At 43.8% G+C, this 23,062-nt stretch overlaps 1 long non-coding RNA gene across 1 annotated transcript; it reads left to right on the forward strand.

Moving 5' to 3' along the window:
• The first annotated feature begins 13,996 nt into the window (after positions 1–13,996).
• On the forward strand, positions 13,997–21,966 carry LOC128765108 (uncharacterized). Its single transcript, XR_008415823.1, has 4 exons — positions 13,997–14,162; positions 17,657–17,733; positions 17,931–18,006; positions 21,084–21,966. It is a non-coding gene; the product is annotated as an uncharacterized LOC128765108 (long non-coding RNA).
• The last annotated feature ends 1,096 nt before the right edge of the window (positions 21,967–23,062 follow it).

Raw genomic sequence — 23,062 nt, forward strand, 5'->3', positions numbered from 1 at the left:
CTTTTCCTTCATTTGACCTTTCTCTCAGATCAGGGTGAAATGGAGGCAGGTTTTGATTGTCTGTTTATCTATATTTAGCTCACTCACCACTTTTTCGGCAAGTGTTCTCACTGTTGGCTATCTTTGATTATTGAAACAAAAAGTGTAGTGAAAGTTGTGCTATAATCTGTTGTTTTATAAACTGCATTTCCATGTTTCTTATATATTTATTTATTAAAATAAAATTTCTAAAATACATTCTAATTGTCATAGTTTGTTTTTTTAGGTTATTGTGTTGATATTTTCCCCCATATTAATCCAGTATTTACTTATTTTTTTAAATTTTTTTTTTAATGAAATCAAAGTCCTTTTTTTAATAAAAAATGATGAAAAACTGAGAATTTAAATGATGACTGAACGTCTAAAACACTTTGCTGGCTATAATCCTAAGACTGTGTTGTGATGTTCAAAAGACGTTTCCTGGTGGCGAGCTAGTCAGCAGGCTCATGAACGTGTGCAACAGTCAAACAAATCATGGGGCAGGTCCAGCCAGTTGATCTAGTTCCCATCAGTGATCACAGCAAAGTTTACTTTTATGAATCAGGAAGTGACTTACTTCAGTAAGTCCTCGCAGAACAAACAAATCATCTTGTTGTTGCCTAAAGATGTTTGATGATAGAATTGCGACCGGGTAGAAAAGCCAAGTCAATAACCATCTTCTGTCATTTCTCCCCAGACACGAAGCACTATTTCACCCTCAGCAGGTTGAACTCAAAAACCTTGGACATGCTGCTGCTAATAGACCCAAATCACACAAACTTGTGACAATAGCCCGACGGGGTGCTAATCAATCATGACTCAGGAAGCGGCCTGGATGATGGTAACTCACATCCAACAGGATTCTGCGACACTACAAGTCGACACGACGGCTGTTGGTCAGTCTGCAGGGGCGGGTCTAAAGTCAGAGGAGAGTCCACGTGATGAGTGGGACAGGAAGAATATGACGTCCTTTGTCTTCAGTGGAAGTGTGTTTAACACAAAACATCTGGACGCCTATGTCTCTGGAAGCATTGGGCCCTTCACAGTAGCTCTCAGTACGGCGATGTTGGCCTGTTCCTGGTTGTCTGGTCTCCAACACTCCTAGCTGTAACACGCAGAAAAGTGTTGCATTCAAGTCGAGTTCAATCGCTTCACCGGACAAATGTCTAATAAGCCGACAGAACGTTGCATCACTCCCACATGACTTTTTGAACATGTACTGTACTTCCACTTTTCAGCTGTGTTTACCTTGCTAACTAGTGGCTAGTCGCTATATTGCTAACGCTAGTTGATGTAACATGAGTCCTTCATCACTGGAAATACTGTATCGCTACAAAAACAAAGTTCTGGAAAAAAAACTGGTGGTGAAACCTTCTGAAACACTTTGATGCAGCAGTTTTCCCAAGTGCCGATAGAGAACTAACCGCCAGCTTGAGTCAAATTCCATTCAAGGTGTCACTTGCGCGCACACATTGTCAGCTTCCATGACCAAAATCTGAAACGGCTTGCTTACTTGACTGAAGTATAATGCCACGTTAGCTGAACAAGTCTCGCCTTGATTTCCAAAACAAAAGTATTTACTAATACACTTATTTTGAAAGTTGTCAGTGAAATATCACCGCATTTCTGATGAGAAAGAATGGAACAAAGTGCTGGTGTGGGAATATTCCTACAACAACTGTATCTGCTGTCGTGCTAATCCTAAATGAAATATGTATTCAGTAAAAGGATTAGTGCGTCCGGTGTCATAAAAGAAACCACTTACCAGCACCAAAGCTAATTTGTAACCTTAGCAACTGCTCACAGAAATGAATGGGGGATTAGGATTGGCTGCAGCCATGGAGTCAACACAAGCACACACGCACACACACACTCATTGAAATTTATTTATACCCTTTTCAAGTAGCCTGATCACACAAACACAGCGTGAGCACGGAGGTAGATGGAATTCAGGGGAAACAAAAGCCAAGGTAACGTTTCATCCAAAGTTTGTAAAATTACCCCAGAAGACAGAATATGTTCATGAGAACCTTCAAGAGGCAACTACTTTCTGCAAAGTTCGACTTTATAAAACGTAATTCTCATCGTAGAACTTCTGCATAGCCTTTACATCCGAAAACGATCTACTTCCATTTCATCGCCAGTGACACACTGCCACGCAGCTGTTTCTCCTCTCAGTTCGTCCACCTCCTGAAATGTCAATATTTAGTTTGGGTTCACTTCTTTGTGAAAGGTGGTTTATTCAGGGGCGTATTCATTGATCACAATGCTTCAGTTTATTGTAAGTAATTTTTTAAACTTTTGTCATTTGTTTTTGTAGGTCAGATAGGTACAGTAATTCTTCGCCGCTGTCATAACACGGAGGAAAAGGAAGCTCACGTGTGAATCTGCTGTCTTGTTGATGAGCAGCGGTGGAGCGACTGTTGTCAGGCAGCAGAGGTGTAAAGTTCACCTGCCAGCCTCTCACATTTCACTTAATGAGCCTTGCTCACGCCTCGCTGCCTCAGCTGGAGTGTGTTCATGTATTCATGCTTGCTGGGGTGAATACATTCATGCACTCCAGTGTGTGACGGCTGATACATGGGAATCAGTTGGAGAGGATCTGAGGTCTGTCTGGTTCCTCCACCTTGCTGGAGACGTGTCAGGTAACTCATGGCTCAGTCATGTGGAAGTGACAACGGATCAACCGGCTTTGTCTCCTTCTCTTCTGGTTTTCACCGTTTCTCGTTCTACTTTTCTACCTGAGAACTCTCCTGGAACTTTCAAACCAACAACACAAACTTTGCTCTAATACAGGTCAAGTCAGGGGGCGCTTCATCCCTGATTTCACTTAATATAATAAATATAATTAATATAATAAAACTCTCAGGGTTCTCGTAAAATTATCATGATCTTTGCTTGTTTGGATTGTCCGTACTGTGTTGTTTGCACTTCCATCTACATATTATTAATACTGATATTGCAAAATATTAATTCTTTTGTTATTGTCATTTTTTTTTTATCCTTTTCATTTAATTTTTTACTACATTTTTGCTAATGCTGAACAAGTTCACCACATTCCTAAGCCACCCAGTGTCCTCAATTTTATGTCCGAGACACCTCCCTGGACTGGATGCCCTGTGGGGGAAAAATAAGTCCAACAATCTTCAATAAGTTAAGAACAAGCTCGGAAAAAAAACCCCCAAAACATTGAATCGCTTTTGAATAAATCAGCTTTCACGCCCTTCATTTATTCTCTTCTCCAGCAAAGTATGATGAATTCTAGCTAAGCTAACGTTACTAGTATTTCCTGCTTGGCTACGGAGCGTAGCATAAGTCGGCGAAGTGGTTGAGATGAATTCAGGGTCAATGTTTATTGTCTGTCTAGAGAAATCAGCAGGGATTGCTGTGTCACTTGCAGGAGCATGGCGACAAGACAGTTGAGAGAATAGATGAGCTCTCCTGGAATATATATCAGCGCACGCGCTCGAATGTTTGACTGACTTTCTCTTATTTCGAAGCTACACGTGACTCATCGTCTTCCTTCTTGTGGTTCTCCGTCGCTTCCTCTGCCAGACGGTGGAAGCTATTAAAGTGGTGGCAAATGGCTTCTCGGGTGACATTTGCTGACATTCAAGGAAGTGCATTTATCAGCGTACTACAGTTCACCTTGGTGAATGAAATCCATTTGCGGCGCTGCTATGGTCTGGAGGACCCCTTCCCGCGCCCCCCTCCCCCTGGTTGTCCCGCTCCCTAAATGGACGCCCATGTGTACTGGGAAATGGCACCATGGCGCACAACTTCGCAGCGGCTCTCAAATGTCACGCCGGAGAGAAAATCTTTAATGGGCTAAGTGTAGCCTTTCCAGCCATAACTTGTCAGGTAATCACAAATCTCTCTGACTCTCCCTCACCTTTCTCTCCTCATTCCTCGGCTCCCCGGGGCCACGACACTCGCTAATTACCAGTTTTACCAATCAGAGCCGCGACGGAGGAAGAGAGTGATTGTCTCCGTCTCGCTCTCGCCCGGCTGCATATTTTCGCTCGGGTTATGACTATTTCTTTACGGCGAAGTAAAAGTCTGTGTCAGCGGAGCGACCCGAAACATGACACTGCGCCTCTTAAGTGGGTGGTTTTCATGTAAGTGGGGATTCCTTTCACTGGAACTGGTGTTGGCCTGATGCTGATGTGCCAACGCACCTCTCTTGTGACAGCGGAGACGCGTCTCTCTGTAAACAGCCAGCAGCTCCACCAAAAAATAAAGTTTGCTAACTATGATCACTGCTGATGTATGTTGTTGTTATTTTTCAGACGTGAAATGGAATTAAAGTTGTAGAAGGCGGCGGGAGGAGATGCTGTCACTTCAGCACCTTGAGCCGGTCACACGCCTCGGCCATGATCACGACAGGCTTTTATTGTGATCATATCTGATGTCAAAGAAGGTCTGCGTGTGACAAGGCATCCTGTGACCTTCTGATGTATGGATCAAATACGCATTTGAAGGCGTGTAGGATTGGATCTGGGTTGGTTTTCACCCGCGAGTTGAACTTCTGGTCGGCAAGGAATATGGCATAAGATAAAGAGTTTGGTTCAATGCCATTGTTAAAATCTGTTTTATTGTTAAGAACTCTGACTCTATAGAAGCTACTGTGTATTGAGGTAGTTGTTCTGAATAAGGAAATGGCAGAATCTTAAGTCTTGACTTGGCATTTGTGTCCACTAAGTCGTCATCGTCTCGACCAGAATTCAAGTAGACGGAGCCCAGAGTAAGTAACATTCTCACTCAGGACGGCTCATATTTGCTTGTTGGAGGTGTTTATGGAAAACAAATTATTCCAAAGCAAACTCACTCAAACTTGAGTACTGAGTTCTATTCAAGATTTTTATTTATTTTTACTTTAAAATCACATGCTGATAAGGTTTCACAAATGACATATTTTTATCTGTATTTTTTTCATGATTTTATTTCAATATTGCTCTTCTTTGCTTCTTCTTTTTAAAAATTCATCATTTAAGCCTCATTAAAAGGCATTTTTTCATGACGTGACTTTTGTTCTGCCTCTTATCTTTGTCTCCAAAGCGCTGCAGTTGGTGTGAACGATCACATGACATCCCTCCCTCTGTGTCAAAAGAATGAAAATGCAGACTCTTCACTTGACATTTTCCAGATATACAATATAATTATACCCCGCTGCCTAAATTATCCGATTCTCTCATCAGGGCTTACTTGAGTCACGAAAGTATAATGTCCTCTCGCTGCCATTCTAGCCAAAATCCTATTATCCTCTGTGTCAGCGTAGTTGAACGCACACTCACGTCGGTCTGATCGCTCACCGGCAATTATGACCCTGCAACTGCCAAACACAATTGTGTAGATGAGCGTGACATTTGGGTCTCGCTGTCAGCCAGGTGTGTGATGGACAGTAAGTGGTGTCAAGTGACGAACGGTCGACCATGCCATGAGCGGAGAAACCCCGATGTCAGCAGGCACCGTGGCAGAGATGGAAGTTCATGGTGATAAAATGAAGGAAAGATGAAGCTTGTTGAGAAAAAAAGTGAAGGCGGACGCCCTCATATGGTCATATCCTGGGGCTGCTAAATGCTGTCATCAATTCGCTGTATGTTTTCCAGTTGTGGGAGGAAAGCTGAGTGCAACTGTAGAACATGCGCGCTCCTTACGAGAACTTTGAATGAATCAACAGTCTTAACTGGATTGAAAAAGGCGATTCTCATGCGACGACTGAACAGGAACTTGATCATCTTCCGAACAGTGAAAATCATAGCGAGGACAAGGAGGACGGAGAATAAAAGTTCCAGCACAATTTCCCTCCCGTTGATCGACCGTGAGCAGCGTGTTATTATTTGGGAGTATTTCCATTGTGATGCAGATTCATCGGATCCAGTCAACTCAGCACTGACAAGACACGGAAGTGTGCGTTATGATTTAAATGCTAATGTGTGTCGAGGTGCAGCTCTCGAAAGTGCTTTGCGCCCAGACAATAGCACAGGTCAGCGTGGCGTGGCGCCGGGAGGAAGGTCGACTGTGGGAGAGGTGTGAGGGCCAGAGGTGCCTGAGAAAACAAACAACACACACACACATTTAAGGAAAAGAAAGAGAATGCATTATGGAGCAACTTTCGCAAATCATTTGTATTTATTCAAATCCCAAAAGCCAAGTTGTTTATTAGCCTATCTACAGTTAACAGGGCTTTGCTAAGCGAGCTAACTTGAACAGCTCAAGAGCATAACATGTAACAGGTGCCGTGCTATGCTCGCCAGCGCTCACACCTAACTAGCTTTTAATGCTAAACAGCAAAGATTACTGTGTGCAGAGCTAGCACATAAGCTGTATTTCATTACAAAAAACTCACTATAAGCTAGCTCTAAATAAGTCGAAACTAACGCTGAAATTCAGTCAAAGAGCATATGAAGATCTGTGTGTGACAAGGCATCCTGTGACCTTCGGATGTATGAAACAAATAGGCATTTGAAGGAGTGTAGCATTGGATCTGACCCGGAAGTTGAACTTCTGGTCGGCAAAGAATATGGCATAAGATAAAGAGTTTGGTTCAATGCCATTGTTAAATTGTGTTTTATTGTTAAGAACTCTGACTCTCCAGAAGCTACTGTGTATTGAGGTCGTTGTACTGAATAAGAAAATGGCAGAATCTTTAGTCTTGACTTTGCATTTGTCTCCACTATGTCGGCATCGTCTTGACTAGAATCCAAGTAGACAGAGCCCAGTGTAAGTCACATTTTCAGTCAGAATCAAGTCGAGTCAAAATGTATTTAATTACCAAAAAATAAACAAAAAACAGTGTCTCACAATAAGCTAGCTCTAAATAAGTCAAAACAGGAGATTCAAAAGCTGAAATTCCAAACAATTCAAAGCGAATTTCTTAGACCCAAAAGCTGGCCACTAAGTAGTGACTCGGTGAATGGCTCAAGTTTAAGAGCTGGTTCAAGAGTTTCTTTCTTATTTATCTCTAAATATTTATCTCTTATTTATCTCTAACTGGTCAAAATGTGCAACAAGCCTGGTGCAGACGACACGCTGCACACCACCACTTCCTGACACTGATGGAGAATATTCTGACTTTGCGAAGGAGCATTTTAGCGTCCTATGAATCCGGCCTTCAACCTTGCATGTTGGCACATTAGGCTTTGAATTGAAGCACATGTGCCTTCTTCCGCTGCACATCCTGACCCCGTGTCACGTAAAAGAAAGATAGAGGTGGGGGCTTGCCATTGGATGGCGCTCTGTATGCTACAGCAGAGCCACATAAGGGGATATGCTGTATATGGCAAGCGAAATCTACCATGTCCTGTGCACAGTCCAAAAACTACTTTCTTTCAGCACTGCGCTGTTCCCATACAAACCAAAGCCTTGCTAACTGGCAGCGGCAAATTTCCCATCTCATCCAGATCTCTGAGACTCAGGAAATGGTGCCAGCAACCCAGGCTACTCTGGCCAGCACAATAGAAAGCAAATCCAATTCAGTTATCCGAAGAGATTCGCGTGTAAATGGCGGTCATGACGATGTCATCGCGGTGTTGTTATCTTTCATAGACGTCCTTTGTTTGTTTGCTTGAACTCATCGCCGATGCCTTGGCACCAACGAGTTGCTTGTGTGCGAGCACATCCGCGTCCTAAATTCAGACACCAGCACAATCACATTTCCACAAATCTCAACAAACACTCCAGCAGTCACGCGGTCCTGTTTATTGTTATTTCCAGCTCGGCGCTTCAGTCACAAAAGCGCGGGTTCATGAGTTTGCCATTTATTCCCTCGGCCCAGTGTGCTGCTTTTCCAAAAGACCAGACCCTTTAAAAGTCAGCCCTTTCTTCCTTCCTCACATTCTGGCCTTTCATAGCGTTCGCCCTCTTTTATTGATAAGCAGCCTTTTTCCATTCAGCCCAACATGGACGGCTGCACAAAGACTTGAGAACAGGCAGCAACCTTCGGGGTCACACATCATTTGACGGAAATAATTCCACTCTCCGCTGCTTGGCTGTATAAAGATTCGGGTCTCACGCTGCCGACGTATTGTACCGCCACAAGACCACAGGAAGGACGGTGAGACAAAAATGCACCCACATCTTTATCTTTCCCGGCGCTGATGTGAGTCTCTCTTAGCCTCCCTCTGGGTGGCAGGAGTAGGGGTCTCTTGCTACATGGGAGGAATTCATCCCACCCAGCAGAGTGAGACCCCGGGTGTGTGGCTTTGTTGTGAATGACTGCGTGGAGCCTGCACCAGGAAAAGGCCACAAAAAAATCTTGTCCACACCTTTCCCCCAGATGTTCCATGCATGAAGTGCTTTTCTGTGTCAGAATCTGGGGCAGTGTGTTTGGGCGGTTGTTACGCAGTGTTAGGTGCTGCCCCCCTGCAGCCCTTGTGATTGCAGCGCCAGATATGATAGTGGTGGTCCAGGATTATTAACACTACTCTTCCTTTTCTACACTGACATATAGGTTCCTGAGCAATTGTGCGTTTAAAAAAAGCATCTATTTGAACTCGACAAGGTGAGCTGACCTTCTAAATAGATAAATAAATAGTGAAAGCTTGCTATATCTTTTCACTGTTTACAGAGGCGATGAAGGATATGTTTCCGTATGGGACCTTAATGGAACCTTGGTTGGTGACATGCAGGGACACGGACCTATTTCATTTGAGTTATATCATGAGTTATATGGAATGTCAGCAGTGCCGAAATTAGGAATGGGAAAAGTAGCCAATTCATTTCTATTCAAATGTATTTATATTTCCATGTTTATTTCCATTAATTTTGCCTAAATTTCCCCACCAGTGTGTATTCCCATATTCCCACTTTTATTTTCATGTATTTTTACTTATTTGTTTCCGCCTTTGGCGCTTCTGATATTCTACATGTAACAGATGAAAGTTGGTACCACAGTGATGGGCGAACGTCTCTGGACTTTTAATGCTAAGTCCTTTGGAAGAAATGGTTTGCTGAGTCGGAGCAGTGTTTAGGATGAAAAGCAGAAGAGCTCCCCGATGTTTATAGATGTACACTGAAGGACCTTGTCTGAGACTCTGTGTAGAACCACTGTTTTCTTTTGCTTGTAGATTATCAATGCATTATGAAAGGAATGGAACCTAATTCAGGGCTAACAGTTGCTTTATTCTCTTGCCACAGAATGTCACCTGTGCTAGAGGGCGATGTAACGACTACTAGAGATCCTCTATGTCATGACCAAGAACACAGCCAGAAGGAGCCTGTTAACCGGGGGCGTGACACCCCCAAACAAGGCGGATGATTCTCCCAGGGCTCTTGGGGTGAAGTGTTCATCATTCAACTTCTAAAAAAAAAAAAATGTTGTTATTTCTGAAGTTATTTTCAATTCACTTCAAAATTAACACACTTTCAAATTTAAACAGGGAAGAGGTGCAAGGTGGCTGAAGTCATCTTTTTTCCCTGAAAATTGTGCTTTCATCCAGTCCATTTGCGTAAACTACTTTACTCTCAAGAATGACTAGGAAAATTCAGCTGGATCTGCCCTTATTATTCTTAAATATCTTACTGTGAGTGTGTTGTTGATTTAAACCTCAAATTTTAAAACGCTTTTCTAGCCCATGTCAATCTTTAGAAATAGTTTTTTACTTCAACTGTCCTTCAGGTAAAGGTCTGTAAAGGTCTCACGGCTCCAAGCAAATATGTACTGTATATATGCGTTCACACTGGACACAAATATTCATCGCGGCAGGAAGATACACAATTGTGCATATAAGTCCTTACGTTTATTACGCAGTTGCAAAGAAGGTATCACACACATTAATACACATCACGACCACTGTACACACTACACACTACTCTACTGGCAAACACACACATTAGACAGACCAACACATGCTGCCTGTTCATAGCACACCAACAAACTCGCTGCTCTGCCCTCCATAACTCTCACACACATCCACTGGGACACACAAACACACACTTTGGAAGACACACACAGGATCAGGGTTCTCTTGTCTTAATAGGAAAAGTCATATCGCCACACAGATTTAGTTATTATTAAATGTTGGAGGTTGAGCGTCTCAGAAGTGTGTGCAAGATAAGCCACAGACACACACTCGGCGCGACATCGCCGCCACTCGGCTTGAAAGACTCGGGGAGTGGCAGTCTTGACACTTTGTGAGGCTCCGGCGAGCAGACCAGCAATCACGATTGTTTCTAGATGAAGACAGCCGTAATTAATTTGCCGTCTTGAAGTTGGGGCGCCGGGGAATAATGGAGCGGCTGAGTGACGGCGTATACATGCATGCGTCGTATTTTAAAGAGTCTCTCTGCGAGCGGGTAATCACTGACGCAGGAGAGCAAAGAGGCGTGAAGTGACGGCCCACAACAGGAGCCAGGTTCTGGCCCGACGCCGTCCTATTGCTTTGGAATTGAAATGCCACGATGGTGGCGGTCTGCGCGGCCTCGTCGCTCCACTTAATAGTTCTTCCGCGGGGTATTTAATGCAAGGGGCCCTGGCTTTTTAAAAACTATTTAAAAGAATGCACGCAAATCGCAGTGTGCAGAAAATGACTGCCTTAATGAAAACAGCGTTGGCCCTGCAGGGGGCTGCGGGACTCGGGGTGGGACTCGGCGATGCAAGGACCACAGGGTGCGGAATAATGAGAGTGGAACCTGGACTGCTGGGCACGCGCTTGTTATGCTAAAAGGCTCGGCGACTAGCCTTAGGGCTGAGGTGGCGGATCATACATAAACATGCTAACCTCGGCTAAATTACGCCGCCGTAATGAAGGGGCTAACCAGGAAGCTAAGGGAAAGATGGAGGGCACAGGTTGTTCCTCACTCCCGCTCACAGAGAGGCATCATGTCTACCTGATGTTGAGGGAAGTGAGTGAAGGCAGACAGAAGCTATACTTCATAAAATAACCTTCTTTCCTTCTTCCTCCTTCATCACCACCATTTCTAAACTATCCACTTCCCCATTCTCATCTTCACCCTCCCCCTCTTTCACCTACTGATTCTTCTTCCTCCTGCTCTCCCTACTCCTCATCCACCTCCACCTTCTTCTTCTTTTTCTTTCCCTCATCCTCCTTCTCTTCCTCCTCCTGTGTTCACCTTCTCCTCTTCCTATTCCTTCCCATCCTCATCTTCATTGTCCTCCCCTTTCACCTCCACCTCCTTCTTCCTCCTCCTCCTCCTCCTCCTTGTCCACCACCTCCACCTCCTCTGTCTTCTTTTTCTTTCCCTCATCCTCGTCCTCTTCCACTTCCTTCCGTGCCTCCACCTTCTCCAAATACTTCTCCACCTCCTCCCCATCCTCATCATCATCTTGTTTCTCATCTTTGGCCTCCATTTCTAACATTATTTATCCAACATGTCCCATGTCTCTCCATCTCAATGTCTTCTCCATGTGTCTCTCTCGCTCACTCAACACAAATCATGGTCTAAGAGCAGAGTTCTAAGAGTTTTATTTATGTTTCAACCGAAAAGGGAATGATAAAGAATTACCCCTGACCATTGCCAACATGATAATATAATGTTCCGCTCAAGTCCTTGAGCCACAGGTGTCCAGAAATACCGGATCCCCAACATTGGATTTGTCGTTGCCGCAGACGTGAGTGTGTGTTTGATGCTTTAACCTCTGTCTCAGTCCATCAGTTGAACTGTGTGTGTTGTTAAAATAAATACGCAGTCAAGTAAACCCTGAACAAAAAGCAAAACTATTCCAGCAATAGAATGTCCTTGTTTGCACAAGATGACAAATCTTTGACAGGAAGACACCCAATATAGTTGTTTGGGAGAAATGAAACCGGAGGAGCAGATTCCTTTACGTTTGACCTTCACCTGAACTTGTCAAACCTTCTCAACAAAGCGGTGTCTTCTTTCTCGCCCGCCTTCTTAAAATCGTGTTTTACAGCTCTTAAGTTGAGTAATAAGCAAAGATTGCTGCCATCAACATGCAGCGATGAAGGTGATGATGATAGCCGTGATGTTGACAGATGTGATGATGAGACAACAGCCGTCAGCCACGATGAGGACGCTGACAGTGATGCTTCCTTTGTACATTGGAGTGTGTACCTGCCTCATTTCTTCATCCCCAGATTGGATTCCAGAGAAAAAGAGGTGTGCTGCTAATCTTTGAAAGAATGTCAGGTGTGTGTGTGTGTGTGTGTGTGAGCGTTGATTACACCCTCCTCTTCAACAGAGAGAGCCAGCGTTTCTCAAGTGTGTGTAATTATAGTGAGCACACAGCCTCCTAAGCATCCTGTCAATCTGCAGCAGAAGTACACAGCAGAACACACAAACACACACACACCAACACAAAACTATTGTGTTTTGAGTCTGTGCTTTCAGGCGTGTACAATTAGCCCCTAAAAGTACACACTACAGAATCCGATACACACTTCTGGCCCCACAACCGTCCGAAGTGGCTACAAAGGTTTGCATGAGACTCGCAGGCTGCGCGGTGACGGGGTTTGGTTTTCACACGGCGAGTCGCCCATTACACTTTTAGCTTACGCAGCTCGGATAACTGGCTCAATTATGGTCGAACAGAGTATCTAGGCTCCAGGCCAAAGCTGTCAAACCAACTCAGAGCAAATATTGTTGAGGCATATTCTAAAGCTCGGCTGCTGCACAGAAGAGGAAAAGATGGTACGACGATGATTTTAACTGACTCGCAAGAAACTACTGTTGCTGCTAAGTATAGGACTCTTATAAGGAAAGAAGACCGATTGAGTCTTCCTTCTCCGACGCTTTGAGGTCGGGTCGCGCAGGCAGCAGTCGTGGCAAAGAGGCAGCCGACCTTCTAACAGCCTGTGACCAAGAGGTGGCAGGTTCAATCTCGACATGTCACTATGTCCCTGAGCAAGGCACAGGTGAAAGACATGGAGGTGGAGAAACTATTTACCATTGAGTTGTGGAAGTTTTCACTAGAAGCGGTTTTCACGGCGCGTCATCAAACCCAGAAGCCGCCATGTTGGAGATACGCACTGCTCAAAACAGAACGGTACTGAAGGCGATTCTGCAGCATTTCCTGGAAAAAACGGTGAATTACTGTTGTGTTTTGGGCTGTACAAATGGTTCCCACCATGAAAAACATTTGGAATTTTATCGACTTCCAAAAGTTATTACATATCAAGGAGAACAATGCCAGAAGTTGTCGGAAGAAAGTAGGCGCTTGTGGTTGGTGAACCTTCGTGGCGAAACTGTGGATAAGCGCAGATTATTTGGCTCATTAAAAAAAGAAGTATAGACTAAATGACTATTAATTTGCATTATGTTGCTGTGGAAGGGAATACACAGAACTTTTATCGGCACATATTTATTGATGCCAAGCCTCCGTTTTCTGAATGTTCCCTCACACACACACAAAAAAAACACTTGACATAACAAAAACAAAATAGCACAGAAACTCAAAATATTTAAATAGGTCACATTCTCATGTGAGGTGCAAATGTCGTCGATGACTTGGTTTAACAGTTGCCTGACCCATCTGCACACCATCTGGTTATACGCCTCCAAACTCCGGTGACATTTCAGGTCCTCGGCAGTGTATGGACTAGGCGAAAAAAAAACAGGTAATTGACGATATCAGGATACATCACTGACGGCAGACTGACGCGCCATGAAAACCCTCAGACCAAGAAACTGTCAAAATTCCATGGGAAGATGTGTGGACAGAGAACAGAGGACATTTTTCACCCCAAATAAAATGATGACAAACATATATTTTAAATCCAGTAAAACTAAATGCATTATTTAAAAAAAACCCTGAAAAAGGTGATTAAAAAGTGGTCTGTTTTAAAATATGAATACTGTTAAATTTATATAGTTCTTAATTATAATTTTCTGATAGTTGTATATATTTATATATAATTTTGTGCTATGGTTCGGAACCTTGTTTTCCCTGTTGATATATCAGTGCTATTATTTTTATATTACCACACAACCAAAACCAAGAGATGTGAGGAACGGTTACTGTAGAGTTCTGACTTATTTACTATCTGTTCAAAGGTCTGCAAAACTGCTCTGCTGTTTGGTTTCGGCGGCAACTGATGAGTGATAACTGCAATAGATCTAAGACATCCAGAAAACCACCGCAGCATCATAAAGCCATTGTTAAAGAAGTGAGAGAGCACGAACAACCCCTTCCACCCACCGCTGCTTGCGATGAAACGTCAAAGGTAATTTTGCCATCAGAATTTGAGCTGCATGTAACGTTGTTGCGGACGACAAAGATGACTTTGCGGTCCAGATTTGGCCCCTGACCTTTGCTTTGACACATGCTGCCTTTGCGGTCTGTTTTTTGTGAAAAACTCTGTCCCTTTATGATGTGTTCGGGGCCAACTGTTGATTTAGAACAAAAAAGTGTGACAGTCAGGTCACACGTGCCTGACTGCTTCTTTCCCCGCAGCTCGTTCACCAAGACCTGATGCGAAAGGACACGGGCTGTTTTGTCCGACACTGTTTGTTGTTCCTCCTCCAGCCCTCCGCCGTCTGATGTTTCACGTGTTAAACATATTCATGATGGAAACTCCCGGCGGCCGCTTGAGTTTCCTCACCTCACTTCCTCCTCCTGCGCTCCAGCGATGAATTAAACAGAGAAGATAGCGGGCGAGCGCTGAGTGCCGGGGACAGATAGAGAGAGAGGCGCTAAATTACATTGTCAATTCAAATCCTGCCACTAATGCATCTCATTGAGTCTGTGTCGCTGTCGTCCCGGATGCTCGGTTATCTGCGTCGCCGCAGCCAACGCAGGGCGGCTGCCATGTTCTCAGCCCGCTTGAAAGAGCCAAACTTTAGCAGGCTAACGTGCCCAGCCAGGAGATGAAGGGGAACGTGCGGGACATGAAAAATTCATCTCTTCCTGCACGAGTGTGTGCGACTGCGGTATCAGTTTAATTACAGCTCGCGCTCGGGCCTCCATTCCGACACGGCCTCTTTCCTGCCTGAATTAAAACGTGGCTGTAACTCCTCTCGCCAGAGCGCCGCGCGCACACGCACTCAGAAGTGCTACACGCGGCGCGGTGGTCGTCGCCCCGTCCTCCCCTCCTCTCCCCCCTCAATCCCTCAAAACTATTGGAAAATCAATTATCTCAACAAACCAGCTGTAAGGAGCGCGTGCCAGCCACTTACTCCTGAAGAGAAGAACTTATTTGAAATTCATTATGGTGTCGCGCCGTCGCCGCGCTGGCTCCGCCCAGATTTTCAGCCGCTGCTGCTCAACAACGCTGCTGGACTGATGGTTCTCCCCCGTCTCTCTCCTGTCATGCAGTTTTAACCAGCCTGGCTCCAGGAGCGTCCGCGCACCCCGACTCTCACACCAAGCGCTCTTGATCGGCTCGCTTCATTTATTTATCACATGCAAATCAGGAGATGCTGCGGTGCCGCCGCCACGTCTGCTGGCATGAATATAGATGGGGAGAGCACAGGGAGGTCTGAGAGGGTTACTGGCGTATGTTTCATGTTCTGTCTGTCCACCCATCCAGTCGACCATCCGTCCCTCCGTCCGTCTGTCCATCATCCATCCATCTGTGCGTCATCCAGCCACCCATCCATCAGCCCGTCCCTCTGTCCGGTGGTCTATGCTTCCATCCATCTGCCGTCCATCTGATGGGCTGTCCTTCCATACATCCATCTGTCCAATGTATATCCTTCCATCCATCTATCTGTCCATCCGATGTTCTGTCCTTCCATCCATTCATCTGTCCATTATCCACCCATCCATCTGTCTGATGGTCTGTTCCAACCACCATCCATCAGTCTGTCCATCAATCCATCCATCCATCCATCTATCGATTGTCTATCCTTCTATCCATCCATCTGTCCATCCGATGAGCTGTCCTTCCATCCATCTCGCTGTCCATCTGATGGTCTATCCTTCCATCCATCCATGTGTCCAATGTCTATCCTTCCTTCCATCCATCTGTCCTTCCATCTCTCTGTCCAACTGATGATCTGTCCTTCCATCCATCTCACTGCCCATCTGATGATCTATCCTTCCATCCATCAATCTGTCCATCCATCTCTCTGTCCATCTGATGGTCTGTCCTACCATCCATCCATCCATCTGTCCATTATCCACTCATCTATCTGTCTGATGGTCTGTTCCATCCAACATCCATCCATTAGTCTGTCCACCCATCCATCCATCCAGCCATCCTTCAATCCATACATAGGCCAGACTCACCAGACACATCCTGGGATGCTATACCAGTAACTATCACCCCCCCCCCCAAAAAAAAACCTATGTTAAAACCAAAAAAATACATACTACTGATGAGTGATAACTGAGTGAACAATAGATCCAAGACATCCAGAAAACCACCGCAGCATCATAAAGCCATTGTTAAAGAAGTCAAGTTTGTTTAAGAGAACACAGACAACAACCACTTCCACCCACCGCTGCTTGCGATGAAACGTCAAAGCTAATTTTGCCATAAGAATTCATACCAAAATTGGCTTCCAGTCTTGCCAAGTCCTCAGTAAAGAAAATTGGCTGTCCTTGTAGTTGCTAAATGGCAATCACCTAATTCATTTGCTGCCTGGAAGTGGAACAGTGCCATTCTTGGTGAGTAGAAGGGTCAGTCCAGTGGCTCAAGACATGCCTTTCATGAAAGTGGGACTGCAAAAAAAAAAGTTGCTACTCAGAGGGTTCGGAAAGTTGCCAGAGCAAGCAACAAAGTGGCCAAGTTGGAAACGGGGCAGTGATTCGACTTGGAGTCCAATCTTTGGTCACTACCTTCGGTCTGTGATCAGGTAGAAGAGTAGAAGACCAGTAACCATGTTGCCTTTTGGCTCAGATCTTTCAAATCAACAGTAAATTATTGGCACGATGCAGAAGTTTATTTTCCAAGAGTTTTTCGTCATTAGTGGTCGACTGCTCTGTGAGGGTGATGCAGAATATGAGCCAGTGGGACAGTGAAGCAGACGGATACAGTTAGGGAGAGGTCTCCATGGACCATGATGTTGGTGGATGGTACAGTAGTTTATGGTAATAGTAAGACGTCAGAGGATGAGGAAACCAGGAATGAAGGTCAGTAGAAACACAGGTGAATGAGAGGGAGCAAGTTGAGGGGGTATAAGGCAATGAGAATAGATGAGATGGAGTGTTGGTCCTCACTCAAGCAGAGCGCAGACAGGCTGGAAGGTGGACTGAGAGGGTCCACGTTGATGTGAGTGGCAACATTTCACAAACCATTCAAACACAGCTTGGCCCAACTCTGTCCAAGCCTGAAGAATTTTTTAAACTAAATTTAGCTACTCAGCCCACCAGTCCGACAGACGGAGACAGGTGAGCGGTGGCGGTCCCACCCAATTGAATACAATAGTACTTGCCTTTTTTTGAGCGACAGCGTAAGTGTAGTGTCATTTGGCGCTATGTGTAGGATCCCGACCCGAGTCTAGTCAAAACCGTGGTACGACATCAAGGCTGTAATGCTCAGTTGAGCATCAAGTCACGTGACTTTCAGTATTATAGTGATTGAAACACAGCATCGTGATTCACAAAGTTTCCTATTTGCGTCTGGCGAATGTCTCTTGTGCATTTATTCTTAAAATTAATACATTTTACCACGATCCTGTTCCAAATATCAAACTAAGAAACAAGGCCATTTACTGTGTTTTTAACAACAAACCAATAATCCCTCAAAATCCTAACAAAACCCATCACCCACAGTTTCTTGGATGAAAGATGACTGCGCTGACACAAGTGTTGATGCCCGGTTCACCCGTACCACAAACCGCCACGTGCAGGTGAGAAAGGTGTTGCAAGTGCAGTTGTGCTTGTGACCTGTTGAAGGCCAACCTGAGCTGGGATTCATTAGACTGCAGTCATCCCGCTCTGTGTGTATATATATATATATATATATATATATATAGCGATGAAAGCACCGATGTTTGGTGACATTCCAGCGTGTATCACACTGTTCTCCGCCCCTGTATTTCCCCAGCATCTACACCGGCGTGAGACCAGGTGGAGAAAGTTCGCCACTTCCAATCAGGCGGCCACCGCAGGCTTTGTGTTTGGTGAGTGCAAACGCTTGAGATATTTATTTTGTTCACGTTTCGTCATGTTTCTTGTGCAGCTGTTGGCAAACTGTGGCCGTCTGGTTGGAGTCTTTCTGATGCGTATATCTACCTATCTATCTATCTATCTACCTATATATATATATATATATATATATATATATATATATATATATATATATATATATATATATATATATATATATATATATATATACGGCCCGCACAAAACTATAACTCAGACAATGACCTCCTTTCAGACAAAGCTTACGTATCATGTCACATCTGTGGTGTTTGTTCATCTTTCTATCTATACTCACTAGAAGGAACTTCAGAGAAGACTCCAGCTCACCTCTAATGTTCCTCTTCTGCCTGTCTCCTTTTCTCATCCGGCATATATGACTTTCTCCACTGCGTGGCTTCTCTCTGGGCGAGGAGGGTAAGAGAGTGTGACAGGCCTGTCATGTATGTTCCAGCCGAGGCTGCTGCAGAGACAGGAGGTGTCACACTGCTATAAATCTCTTTCTCCGTTTCTGCCACCAGCTGGACTCTCCTCCAATCTCCTTCTCTGTCACACTTGATCTTCCCTCCATGACTTTAACTTTCCTCTCCCGCGTCGCTTTTTTTCTCGCCGCCACAGTCCGGCGTCTGAGTCTGTGGACACGATTGTTGGAATAAATGCAGTTGGGTGGGCAGGGTGGCCCAGGACTGGAGGTTCGCTGGTGGACAGTACTTCTGGGACAGACAGACCGACCACTTCTTCCATTCACACACTGATAGTTTTGGGGTTTAAATACATATCACCATTTATTCACCTAAATAAAAAAAAAGAATTAAAATTAATTATACATTTTTCATCAATGAAATGCAGTGAGAAATATATTACTTTTATTATTATTATTATTTTTTTATATATACATTGTATTTTCGTCATGTGTCATGTGTTTCAATTATTCCTTTAGAAAGGAGGCCACATGGAGCTCTTTTTAATAGACTCTCCCACTGTGTGTCAGAATATTGAATGAATTTGTATTTTAGTGGTGTTTTCAGCATCAGAAATTTGTCACTTGAAAAATGTGACCCTCGAAAGTGACAGATTTATTTTTTTAAATACATTTTTATTTCTTTTATAAACTATTTTTCCATTAATCATATTTAACTACACAAAAAAAATCAAAAAAAAAATTTAACTACAACAATTTAACAACACAAAAATAGAAAATATTTTGATATTTATTGAGGATCTTTAAGTAAAATGTATTTCATTATTTTTACTTTTTAATTACATATTTTTTTTAAATACCTTTACACGTTTCTGTTTCGGCCTCATGTCCTCACGTCTTATCATCATGTTGCGGCCTCTTCTGGCCATAGAGCTCGTCTCAACAGTGCCAGCGTGTAACATGAAGCTTCAGGAAGTTTATTTGCCACCATGCAAATAAATGCACTGATCGAAGTGATTGGAGATTAGCCTGAATGTGAGCTGTGACTACACCTGAAATATTCATGTTGGTGAAAGGGATCCTGGTTGTGACGCGCATGGTTGACATATTTGACCCCAGCTCTGTCTCTGTGAGTGTCGCACACATGAACAAGTTCGCCCGCCGCCCGTGTGTGTGTGTGCGTTGCTGCAGGCGACGTGGTGGCAGGAAATCGGTTCGCTGAGCCATCAGCCTGAAAATGGGGTCAAATTGGCTGCTCAGCCGGACCCTAATCTCCCCGTCGTGGCTAAAAAACCTGGCTGCCACTCAAGCAAACAGATCGACTCTGGGACCCGCGGTAAACAGAGCAACACACAAAAGCCGGCCGAGAGCGCACTTGTTGTGTGGAAGTATGCTGGAGTGTCGCTCTGTTCACTTCCCTTTGATGTGTGCGATTGTGGCGTCCATATTCAGCACTCGACTTGTGCGGCTGAATGGGGTTTGTTTGCATCAGGAGTGTGTGAGCGCCGCGATCAATGCCCCAACCATTACAGGACCCGCTTAAAGTAGAGCAGCCCCATTTTAGCAATTTGGCTTTGGCTGAGACCCGCGTGTGGAATTATTTGATCAATAGCTCCGGCGCTTGATAGAGAGGAGTAAATTATATGATCAATGTTGTCGCTCCGTCATCAGCAGACTTTTGTCTGTGTGTTTAATTCTCTGATGTGTTTGTGTGCTGATGTGTTTCTCTGCCGGATAATCGCTTCCTTCCCTCTTCTCTTTCATGAGATTAAATTTCCTCGCGCACGTTCTCGCTGATGCACGTTGGTCTGTTCAAACATCTGCCTTTTAAAGTTTCACATATCATCCTTCCTATAATTCCTTCTTTCTCAACTCTCTCCTCCTTCCTTCCTCTCTTCCTTCACTTCCATCTATCTTCACCCTCTCTGCTTCCCTCTTTAATCCACCAATTTCCATCTTTCTTCCCTCCCTTCTTTCCTCCTCACCCCTCCCTCCACTTTTTTCCTTCCTCTCTACCATCATTTCTCTGAACCTCTTGTTTCTTCCTTTGTCTTTTCTGTCTTTCCATTCTCTCATTGAGCCTTAATTCTAATTTCTTTTGTGCGTTCATATTCTTTAATATTGCTCCCAAATTCCCCATCTGTTCAGCTGTCTTTCTTTTCCTCCCTTTTTCACTCTTTCTTTACAAACCTTCTCTTCTTATCATTACCCTTTACATCTCCCCCTTTTTCAAAATCTTTTCCTTCTTACCCTCCCTATTCCGTTCATAATTCATGTCTGCTCTGTCCCCTTCCTATTTTCCTTCCATTTATCATTCAGTCTTTTCTTTGTAGTGTTCATCTTTCCTTGCTCCACAGCTTTCCCTTTGTTCTTTTAGCCTCCTCTTCTATTTATCACCTTTGATATCCACCATCCATCCCAGAGCAGATGTGCCCCTCCTCATCTCCTTACCTTCTTTCACTTGCCTCCTTACTTTTCTTGCTGAAGCTGTGAAGACCTCCCTTCTCTCCATCTCCAGCTTTGTCCTTTGTTGTTTTACAGTTGGGGCATCAGCAATGATGTTGACACTAACCACTCTACCTTCTAAAGCAGCGTCTGGAATGTGAAGTTTGTTGTTACTGTTGTGTTTTTCAGAGTTTTTCTGGAGGTTGGTTGCAGATGGTGGGAGCAGTCCGGAGATCAAATGGCAGAGATGAGAATAGAATGAATGGGGAGCTGAGGAGACGAGTTCAATTATTGATGTGTATCATAGTGCAGATGAACACACAACACAGCGAGCCATCGCCCCGACGCTTCACCCCCGACAACACAACCTCCCCCCAAACAAGTTCTCTGCTACAAGTATAATGCATTTGTGAGATTCTCAAACTTGCATCAGCATGAAACATATCACGGTTTTTACAACTGAGCTCAGTTTTGATTCATTTTATTTCCTTCTGTTTTCATTCCGTTTGTTTTTGGATTCAATATTGGGGCTTTTTTTTGTTATGGTTTGATGACATTTAAAGCACTTGCAGTTTTCTTAAATTTTCCAAAATAGTGAGAGACAAGTAGCTCATGAGTTTGGTCAAGCTTTGAAAAGTCTTGTGTCAAAGTACCGCTTTAAATCTGATTTAATGTTCATCGAACATTACAGCAGTAACACCATTAACAACAGCATTGTTTTCTACACTTTCACCTTTTAATGTGTTTACACTATTTCTGTTCAAGTTTTTCATGTTATATGTTCATGTTTGAAATAAAATCAATATACGGGGAAGTTGTTACTGCCCAAACAGATATGTTTATTTTTTAAATGAAAGCCTCTCCACAAACATGTTGGGAAGCTTGTGAAACTACATGTAGTTCAGTTTGAACAAAGTGCATTTATGCCACTGGGGAAGTATTGTTTGTGATACTGCACATAAAAAGTAGCTACCTATTTTACATTTTCCAATAAAATACAATATATTAACTTACAAAAAACGCACATGTAGCTGTCTGTCATGTCTGTAGATGCTTCTATATCCTGTATATATCGTGCATGTGCTCAAATATGGCCATGGAGCAAATGACATATAGAAAGTAACAACAATTTAATTTTGTTCATTTTTCTTGCAAACAATAAGGATAAATTTATATTATTTGTATTTGTTTCTGCCTCTATAATGTAGCCACACATTTTGAAAATAATTAAATAAACCATGATTTTTCAACATAATATTTAAGATTGTGTCAAATTTTAAAGGTGTCTGAAAACTTTTTTCCGGTTCAGTATTTCATCAGGCCAGTCGTCGTCGTATACATAAGACGAAAAGAAAATACATACATACCCGAAAAAAGATGGAAAAAACATAACGTGCGCGGACCAATCAGTTGACCCACCACGCGCTTTGCATATATATATATATATATATATATATATATATATATATATATATATATACAGTGGTACCTCGGTTCTCGACCACAATCCGTTCCAGACGGCTGTTCGAGAAGCAAATTGTTCGAAATCTGAATCGATTTTTCCAATTACAATTAATGGAAAAGGAAATAATGCGTTCCAAGCCTTAAAATAGTCTTTTGTAGGAGTGAATGTAGAGTGTCTGCTGCAGGTGCGCTGTTCCTCTATGTGTGTGGCCGCTGCATGTGGGAGGGGTTGCCGAGTGAGTGACGTCTCTCCAGAAGTGAAGAGGTGCCCAATGCGAAGTGGAATGAGTAAAATAAGTAAGTAGCAGATAGAAATACAGTTTAACTGCCAGCAAGTTACAGTAAACTCTTAAATCGGTAGCTTAAATCTCCCATGCACAAGTCACACCCTGGGATACACTCGGCAACACTGGATCTACAGACAAGTGTTTGTTAGTTTAGGAAGAGAATGAGCGAGCAGAAGTGGAGGTGACTTCACAACACATCTCTATTCTGAGTCTGTCTCGGAGGATGAGATCACTCCTCGCTCTGTCACTCAGCCACACTAGCTGAGTGTGTCTCAGCCTGAGTGTGAGTGGCGTACATCAGGGTGAAGCAATACTTCCCCTCATTGTAGGTTCATTGGCGTGTTTGTGTCACCAAACTCACCCGGAGACAGTGAGAGACGCTCTGATAGCCCGGTGCTGTGGCCTCCGTTTGAGCGT

The sequence above is a fragment of the Synchiropus splendidus genome, chromosome 9 (assembly GCF_027744825.2).
Source record: "Synchiropus splendidus isolate RoL2022-P1 chromosome 9, RoL_Sspl_1.0, whole genome shotgun sequence".
NCBI classification, from domain to species: Eukaryota; Metazoa; Chordata; class Actinopteri; order Syngnathiformes; family Callionymidae; genus Synchiropus; species Synchiropus splendidus.